The sequence below is a fragment of the Pseudorca crassidens genome, chromosome 10 (assembly GCF_039906515.1).
Source record: "Pseudorca crassidens isolate mPseCra1 chromosome 10, mPseCra1.hap1, whole genome shotgun sequence".
NCBI classification, from domain to species: Eukaryota; Metazoa; Chordata; class Mammalia; order Artiodactyla; family Delphinidae; genus Pseudorca; species Pseudorca crassidens.
The window spans coordinates 103,561,605-103,570,582 of record NC_090305.1 but is presented as its reverse complement, the minus strand read 5'-3'; the positions used below and the strand labels follow the sequence as shown (position 1 = coordinate 103,570,582).

Below are 8,978 nucleotides of genomic sequence, written 5' to 3'. Positions count from 1 at the left end.
TGTGTGGCCATCACAGCCACATGGGGACCCACACTCAGGAGGGCCCCGTGCTTGGTTTAAACCCCCATGTTCTACTGTCACCATTTAGAATTCTTAATTTTTAGACGAGAGGCACTGCATTTTCGCTTTGCACTTGGCCCCACAATTGCACGGCCGGTCCTAGCTGTGATGCTTTTCGCTTGCTCCCTGAGTGTGTCTGACCCCCCAGGTTCCCTCCAAGGCTTGGCACAAAAAGGGTGCCCATAAATGGGGTTGAAATGAATGTCAGAGGAAAGGCCGGGGGTTATAAATACTGCTCTACCACCCGCCCCACATGTGCCCTGGTCACAGGGAACCCCTCAAACCCTCATCAGTGCTGCGACTGCCACTGTTTGGGGGGAAATCATCTCCATTTTGGTTGGGGAGATCCTGAGTTAAGTGCAATGGGAAAAGCACCAGCCGTGTGGTTACGACAGACCTGGGATCACAACCGTCTGCTGCTCGATGCCTATGTATTCCCAGGCAAATTTCTGGGCCTCAGTTTCCTCATCTGTAAAATGGGTATAATCATACCTGCCACACAGAGTGCCTGTGGTGATTAAACATAACATGTCAAGCACCACAGCTCCACCAGTTTGAGGAGGCACCGAGCCCACATCTATGTAGGCAGGAGTGTCTGCAACCTGAGGGAGGCAAATCATCCTCGGACTTTAAGAGTTTGAATGGACCCCAGAGCAAAGTCTGGATGCTGCTGCCTGTTCATTAGTAAAGTGTGAACAAATTTTATTTATAGTTAAACATTAAACTGTCAAGTCAGTGAGGTTAGACCTTCACAAACAATAAAAGACATCAAATTCTAACTGATGGCCTGCTTTGTGCCAGATACTTCTTCACTAGTAATACTTAGGAATAATATCTAACATACTGAGCGCATGTTACATAACAGACACTGGGCTAAGCACTGCAGGGTCATCATCTTACTTCATCTCCCCTAGTGGGCACGTGCGGTAGGTGCTAGAAATGCCCCATCTTATAAATGAGGGGGATACCCAGCGGGACAAGGACTTGCCAGGAGGTCAGGGCTGAGAGATGGGGCGGGGGTTGGGGCTCAAACCCCAGTGTGTAGTCCACACCTTCGTCCCAAACTCTGAGCTGTCAGGCTTTGTCCCCAGTTCACACTGTGAGATCATCAGAATTTGTCAGACCATGTGCTGAAGGTCCCCTCCCTCACACGCTGTCCCCTCCCTAGGGGCTCCCCTGAGCTGGAGAGGATCAGGCTACAGCCTGTAGCCCCCCTGCCAGAAGGCAGCTAGGAGGCAGCTCCCGCGGGGTACCATGCGTGCTGACTGCAGCCTCTTCTAGAAGGATGGAGACCCCCAGTTGTGGGGCAGTGCACTGGTGCCCAGGGTGCTGAGTGTTTTCATGGTGTCGGATTCATTTCTCTAAGTGTCTGGATTTCAGGTAGAGGAAGCTCACCCCAGAAGTTGATGGTGTCCATGACAGGCGGTCACATTGCCTCTGGGTCCCTCCGCACGGGTGCACACGCGCTTATTGAGCTAATTAACATGGTCCTTGCAGAGCCGCTCCCCCCACCTCTGCCACCAGCCGGCAGAGGGGCAGAGCTCCATTCCGGAAAATAAATCAGGAGTCAGGCCTGGTGGCTCATCCAAATGCCTGTTTTAAAATCGCCAGCCTTGCTGGTGCATCCTGGAAGGTGACATTGCCACCCGCATTCCGCAAAGATGTCTCACAAGGGGAGGAGAGCCCTGTGAGGACATGAGCTCCCTGTCCCTGGGGTAAGTCAAGAGCAGGTAGGAGGTCAGAGGTCGGAGAATGGAATCGACTGCCTGGCAGGCCTTCCCAGGGCTGCCCCAGCTTGGCAGGGCAGGGTGTGGACATGCTCATGCCCCCTCAGACACTCCTCCACACCCTGAGATTATCAATGGACAGGCTCTCAGCTGATGACCCAGTTGGAACTTCAGGCTTTTTGGCTGGAAAGGATCCCTGTGCTCCTCCCAGCCCAGTCTCCACTCACAGTGCGGCCTCCACAGCCTCAATCCCGTGTTTCCCCAAATGAAGACTCTCCACCTCGACCTCAGGGAGGCTTAACTCACTGGGCCTGGAATGGGGTTTTGGAGTTCGCGCTTTAACCAGTGCAGAGGGTGCTTCAGTCCAGGAAGTTTGTGTTCACCTACGTTAACCCAATGATGTGGCCGATGGCAGTGGCCTTGACAAAGCCTTAGAGATTTTTCAGAAAGTCAATCACCTTTTCTCATCTGTGTGCGAGGCCCTTTTCAGCTCTTCGGAAGACTAAGGAGAAAGGCACAGGCCCCTGGGTTTCCCCTCAACTCCGCCCCCTCCCAGCCGTGTGGTCTTGGGCTCAAGACTTTGCTTCTCTGCGCCTCAGTTACCTCATCTGAAAAATGCGGATAATGATACATCCCTCCCCGTGCACGAGTCCCCTACACAGTTCTTGGTGATTGTTAACATTCGTGAACAAAAGTAGTTCCTTACAGGGCAGGCATTTAACCCTTGCTCCCCTCACCTCCAGCCAACTCCTCTTGAGAGCTGCCTTCCTGGCCGAGAGACCACATCTCTTCAGACTGTGGAAGTGAGCAGGGGTTTGGTGATAAGGCCCAGGAAGGGGGGCCTCTGTCAGTATCGTCCCTTCGGTACGCAGCAGATATTAGAGTGGCTCTCACTGTGTGCCAGGCTCTGCTCCGGGCGCCCTGCCCTCCCTGAGCTGTCGTACCAGGTGGGGAGACGGACATCACATAGGGAAACAGATAAATCCTGAGATGATCTCAGATATAGGTAAGTGCAGGTGAAGAAGAGACACTGGGTGAGGGGATGCTGAGGGACTGGAGGGGTGGGGTTGCCTCTGAGAAGAGGTGACATTGGAGACCTGGCGGATGAGGGGGTCAGCCCAGCCACGTGAGCATTTGGGAAGGCATTTTAGAGAGCAGGACAAGTCCCAGGGGCCGGAGGGAGCCGGGCAGGGTCTGGGATGGAGAGGAAGGCCGGTGTGGCCGGAGCCCAGGGTGGTGGGAGATGGGGTGGGGAGGGGGCGTGGTGAGGCAGGGAGTGTGGGATCTTGGAGGCCACAGCGAGGAGAGCAGCCTCTGCCACAGTGCGGGAGCTGCGTCCACCGCATCCTCCTCGCAGCAGCCCTTGGGCGTCGGAGGGAGGGAGGCTGGGTGTGTCCTGGTGCGCTGTCAAGGAAAAGGCTGGGCCCCTGAACAGTGGCAGCACTGGGGGCAGGTCATGGAGTCCCCGCCCTGCCCTGCTCCCCAGCACCAGCACAGATGGTGTCTCCCCATGACTTAGGTCTCTCCAGGGTCCTGGGCAAGGTCCCCCCAGGAAACACACCATTCAGAGTCCCTGTCACTCTGCATGTCCGCACAGCCAGAGGCAGGTCTTTAAACATGCGAATCAGAACATGTCCGGCCTGCCTCACCCTCCTTGGCTCCGCCTTGCTCTGAGGATAGACCCAAAGGCTCTCTGCTCCCCCCCTCGCCCGCCCCTGTGCCTCACTGATCCCCAGATAGCACACCTGCCGCCCCGCTGCCCGAATGCTCCCCTCCCCCACCCGCAGCCCTTGCAGGTCATTCCCTGCAAGTCTCTGGTCTGCACGGACATGTGGGCCTATTGACCTCCTGACCCCCATCTACACACTCAGCCCACGAGGCAGGAGGTTGTCATTCGTGTCATTGTCGCTGCCATCAGGGCATAGAACAGCTCATAGCACAAGCGAGTACGCGCTGGACGAGCGGTGAACTCAGCGGACGCTCACAACAGCCCCGCGCTGTTTCCTGTTTCACAGGTAGAGAAACTGAGGCTGGAAGGTTCAGTCACCTGCCCCAGGTACACAGCCAGCACAGCCAAGATTTCAACGGAGACAGCTGACCTCAGACCCCACCGTGTGCTCGCGGTGTGGCCACGCCTTTGCCCTCGTAGTTGAACTCCACGTTGACATCCATCCGATGGGTATGAAGTCCCCAACCTGCCCTGCCCTCAGAATGGTGGTGAGACTTGGAGGATGTCACCTGTACAGTGCCACACCCACGAGGGGCTGGTAAGAAAGGGCCTCAGCCAGGCCTGACCTCAGAAGGGTTAACATGGCCTCTTTGTCCCATGGTTGCCATGGGGACAGTTCCTGTCCTTCAGGAAGCAGGGAGAGCAGTTTCCTGTTTTGAAGAAGGCTCGAGGGCTGTTTTCCTCCAATCAGCCTGCCCAAAGAGGGACAGGAAGCCTAGCGCCGGGCCACCCCTAATGCTGGGTGTGTGGTGGAGCCATGCCCACGCCCAGCCAGCCAGGAGGGGCCGTTGTGGAAATGCGGCCTCAGGAAAAAGCCAAACGGGCAGCAGAAGGAAAAAAAATGGCTGGCCGGAAGAGGGCGGTCACTTCCTCCACAGACCCTGGATCCCACCCAGTGGTGATAAAAACTCCGAGTGGCCCTGCCCAGCCTCAGACTCCCCTCCCCCAGAGCTCAGCCCTTCCTTGGGGAGTCAAAGGCCTGCTGCACAAAGGCTTTTGAGGCCCCTGCCTGTCCCTCTCACCCATCCCTGCACACTGGACACATCAGCCTACTGGGCTACTGACCCCCAGTTCCCACTCCCACCCGCTGTGTGGCAGGCCCTTTCCTGCTCCCCTCTGCTTGTGTGATTTTTTTCCAGGGTGCAGAGCAAAGCTTGCCTCCTCCTGGAAGCCTTCCTAGCATGCGTTTGAGCCCTGCGATCGTGGGTCAGGAACATTCATAAATTTAGACCTAATCTCTCTTGGGGTCCCTGCCCCAGCCTCCTTGGGCCATCCTACCTCTGGACTTGTCCCTCTGGCTCCCCTCCCACTCCGGCTACAACACGGGTCTAGCCATGTCACTCCCTCCCCCAGAAACACTCTAAGGCTCCCCATCACCAGCAGGGTAAAGTCCAAACTCTTTGGCCAGCCATTGGAGAGCTTGTCCAGAGCACACTTCTCACCTTGCCCCAATCCTGCCCTCCTCTTTCATCCCCACGGGCTGTACCCTCACCTGGAACGGCAACCCTACCCCTCCACCTGTAAATGACACTGTAAAGCCCAGCCCAATGAGCCCATTCAATCTTCTGCCTTCACCCCTAGCTCTACTGTGTCACTGTTAGCTGACCCAGACCCGTTTCTCAGACCAAGCCATGAGCTCTTCAAGGACAGGAAAGGGAAGAGAGAGGGGAAATAACATCCTTTCATCCTCACCATGACCCCGAGAGAAAGGTCTCATTGTTTCCATTTTACAGAGGACAAAATTGAGGTGCACAGTGGCAAAGTGTCCCTGCCCCCAAGGCCACAGAGCCAGTGACTGGTGAAACCCCCCCCCAAGGCCACAGAGTCAGTGACTGGTGAAACCCCCCCCCCCAAGGCCACAGAACCAGTGACTGGTGAAACCAGGGGCCTTCAGGACCCCCGCTTCTCCCTCTGCTCGTGCCTGGCCCGGTGTGTGCAGTGGGGTGGGGGTGAGGGCCCGGTCTTTGGGGCACAGGAAGGGAGGGGCGGCCTTGCTAAGCCGAGTCCACCCCGGCAGGTGTCTGGCTCAGATCTGCCCACCCCTGGAGCCAGGAAGGCAACTCAATTACTTTCCAGGGGGAGATAAGCCCTGAAGCTGATGATGTCGCAGCCGTGGCGTTGTGGGGTGAGCAGTCCAAAAGCACAAAGAGGCTGCAGAGCCGGGGTCATTTCCGTTTTCGTAACATGCATTTTATCCCCGGAGACAAAAGGCATAGAGCTGCTCCTCGTGGAAACCGGGAAACCAGGGGGACTCTGCTATAGAGAGGGATGCGAAGGTAGCTGGTCTTGGGCCCCAGCTTTATGGAAGCGCCCCCATCTCAGCGGTAAACAAAACCCCGATCGTTCCCCCACCCCGGGGCCAGGAAGCAGGGTCCAGGCTGCCTCCTCGTGCTCCTGAGGGGCTCCCCTGTTGCCCCCTCTCACCCATCCCAGTATACAGAGGCTGCTCAGTAAATGCTCTCTCCCATCTCTCTCCTGCTCGATCGTGGGGTGTGCGTGGCCCAGTTCCCGGTGTACTTTGTTTGTAAGCATTTATTGAACGCCAACTCTGTACTAGATGTTTAAATGATAATGATCATTTCTTGAGCACCTCCTGTCTTCCCCTCTCCCCTCCTGGATGCTTTAGATAATTCATCTCATTTAATGAGCAGACACTATTATCGTATCCTTGACAGGGCAGCAGCATGTTGAAGTGGGTAAGAAAGCCAGCCCCAGAGCCAGGGTGGAATCCCCACTGTTCACTAGCTATGTATCCCTGGGCGAATGCCTCAGCCTCTCTGTGCCTTGGTAGCCTTGTCTGTAACACAGGGGTAATAACATTGCCTACTTCAGGGGCAGGAGGAGTTTGTTTGTTGGGAGGAGTAAATGAGCTAATATATGCAAAAGACTTACTGAATGCACCAAATAAGCGCTCAGCAAATACTAGCTACCAATGGGGAAGCTGAGGCTGGGACCTGCCCTCCCGCCCAGGTCACACCCAGGTCAGTGTGGCTCCTGACCACTGCACTCTACCGCCTGTCTGGGAGGCTTGGCCGTGGAGCTCACAGAGCCTGGGCGCTCTCTGTTTCTGGAGATCATATCCAGCTTTGGTGCTGGCTCTGCACTTTGCCGAGGCTTCAGGCAGGCGGGAACAGGGAGCTGAATTTCAGTGGTTTTGATCTGAGGTGACTTAAGTTGTATGCAGAGCTCCACATCATTCCGACTTGGGCCTGGATGTCAGGGGGTCTGGATCCCAGCACTGGAATCCCCTGACTTACCGTAGGATCCCAGGCCAGTTATTTTTCCCTCTGGACTCAGTTTCCGTGTCTGTCAAGTGGGCATAACACCTACCCTGGGTGGCTCATGTCTGCTGAGAGGAGCAAGTAAGATGTTGAGTGATTTGGAAAGCATGAAATCTAGGCAGACTTTGTGCCCATCACAGAGAAATCAGTGTAGCCTGGTAGTTAAGAACATGTTCTCAGAGTGAAGGGGGGGTGAGTCCTGGCTGGGCTGGAAGGGCAAGTCACTTCCCCAGTCTGGTCCTCAGTTTTCCCAAGTGTGAAATGGGGAGATAAGAAACACTTTATAGGGTTCTTGGGAAGAGTATGTGTGTGAAAGGCTCAAACCCAGAGAGATGATGGGTCATCACGCCCCACATGGTTATTGACCGCATCCCTGAGCTCGGTGAGTGGTTATAGCTCAGTCCCATAAGGACTAAGCAAGTCCAACCACCAGTATCAGATCCTAATGTTTGGAAAGCCCTCTGGTCTTTCCCATCCATTTTCTCGTATTAGGAAAAGCAAACAAAGGAATAAGCGTTTCAGCTTCATGGCCCATCACTCCACACCACCGTGTAGTTTCAGCTAAACAAGTTCAGACCTGGGGTTTTTTTTCCCAACTGCCCTTGGTGCTATGATCTTTTAAAGTAGACTTTGCTTAACCTCAAATCCCAAATTCAACAGTCATGGCAAGGTCTTAGCCAAGCACTGAGGTCCCTTCCTGCCCTCCCTGCTTCTTTCCACAGGCCCTACAGCAAAGGGTAAGCTGGCCGTTGATTGAATTATCTGAGCCTCCCTCTCCTGCTCCTGCCTTGGGGGTCCTAGGTTCTTTGGGTTTTATTGCTAATTCCCGGAAATGATCTCAACTCTTAAAACATATTTTCTTCTTGCATCAAATATTGAAGTGATTGATCCACTCACTCATTTGTACCCATATTCAAACGGACACCTCCCACCCTCTGTACCTCCACCTCCGTCACTTCCTCCAAGGCCACCATCTCCACCACATCCATCAAAACCATAACCTCCATGCACCTCGTCCTCCACCACCTCCGACTACATCACGCCTTCCACCCTAACCGTGATGTTCACAGCTACGTCTATCCTGTCACCACCTCCCCCTCCCCCTCCGCCTCCAACACGACCTTTCCTACCTTCGCCATCACCTCCATCATCTTCTCCACCGCTTCCACGCAGGGATCCATAAAGTTTATGAAGGGCCTAAGTAACACAAATTCTGCCATTGATTTCCTATTTCATAGGCAAAAGGTTTTCCCCGCAAAAGCCTGGACGCTTAAGGACTCTGTAGCGGTTCAGACACGAATAAGTCCTTTGAAAGGATCAAATTCATTTCTGAATTTGGAGAAACTGAGGTACACCCTAGGCCTTTGCCTGAAATGTACATAATCTGATTCTATACTGTGGGCATTAAAAGATAAAAACAAGACAAAACCTACAAACTTGGTTAGGTATATGGAAGTGCTTGGTGAGTGTGAAAACATAAGATTTTTCATAATGACGGGAAACAAGAGTTTCACCTCCCCAGAGCCTTTCCACATTATCTAACTGAAATGTATTGATTCCTGTCTTCAGTATGTGTGCATTGAACATCCTCTGTGTCAGGCACCAACTGGCTCATGAAACAATTCAAATCAGACCTTCATACAAGTTTTATAGTTTTAGTGAGCACCTAATATGCACCAGGAGTTCTGCTGGGTGCAGGCCCCCAGATATCCAGAAACCTACCCACCTTCCAATAATGTATTAATAAGGAGACAGAGGTCAGAGGATTAAGTTCTCACCCCAGTGAGAACCTGGGGAAGTCTCTTCTCTACTTCTGTGGACTTTGGCAGCACATCTGGCCAAAAAGTAATGGGGTGAGTTATCCAGGGCAGTGTTTCTCCAGATGTATAAACAGATCACCTGGAGGTCTTGTTAAAATGCAGGTTCTAGTTCAGTAGGACTGGGGTGGGGCCTGGGATTCTGCATTCTTAAGCCTCTGAGTGCTGCTGTTGCTGGGCTCCACAGACGATGCTCAGAGAAGCGTTTCATCTGTGCAATGAAAACATATGGTTGTCTGGGACTGCCTGGACCAAATGCTGGACCGAAGGCATCTAGGTTCAGGGAGGACAGCCAAGGCTGCGAAATGTCTCGTGGCCATTTGAAATTCTGCCTCCTCACAAGCTCCCAGCACAGCTGGTCAAA

At 54.0% G+C, this 8,978-nt stretch overlaps 1 protein-coding gene across 1 annotated transcript in view; it reads left to right on the top strand.

Moving 5' to 3' along the window:
- The first annotated feature begins 3,885 nt into the window (after positions 1 to 3,885).
- FGD5 (FYVE, RhoGEF and PH domain containing 5) overlaps positions 3,886 to 8,978 on the top strand; it is a 123,034-nt gene continuing 117,941 nt past the window's right edge. Inside the window, exon 1 of the mRNA XM_067755565.1 lies at positions 3,886 to 4,054. The gene's annotated coding sequence lies outside the window, so the exon portion shown is untranslated. The remainder of the gene's footprint in view (positions 4,055 to 8,978) is intronic.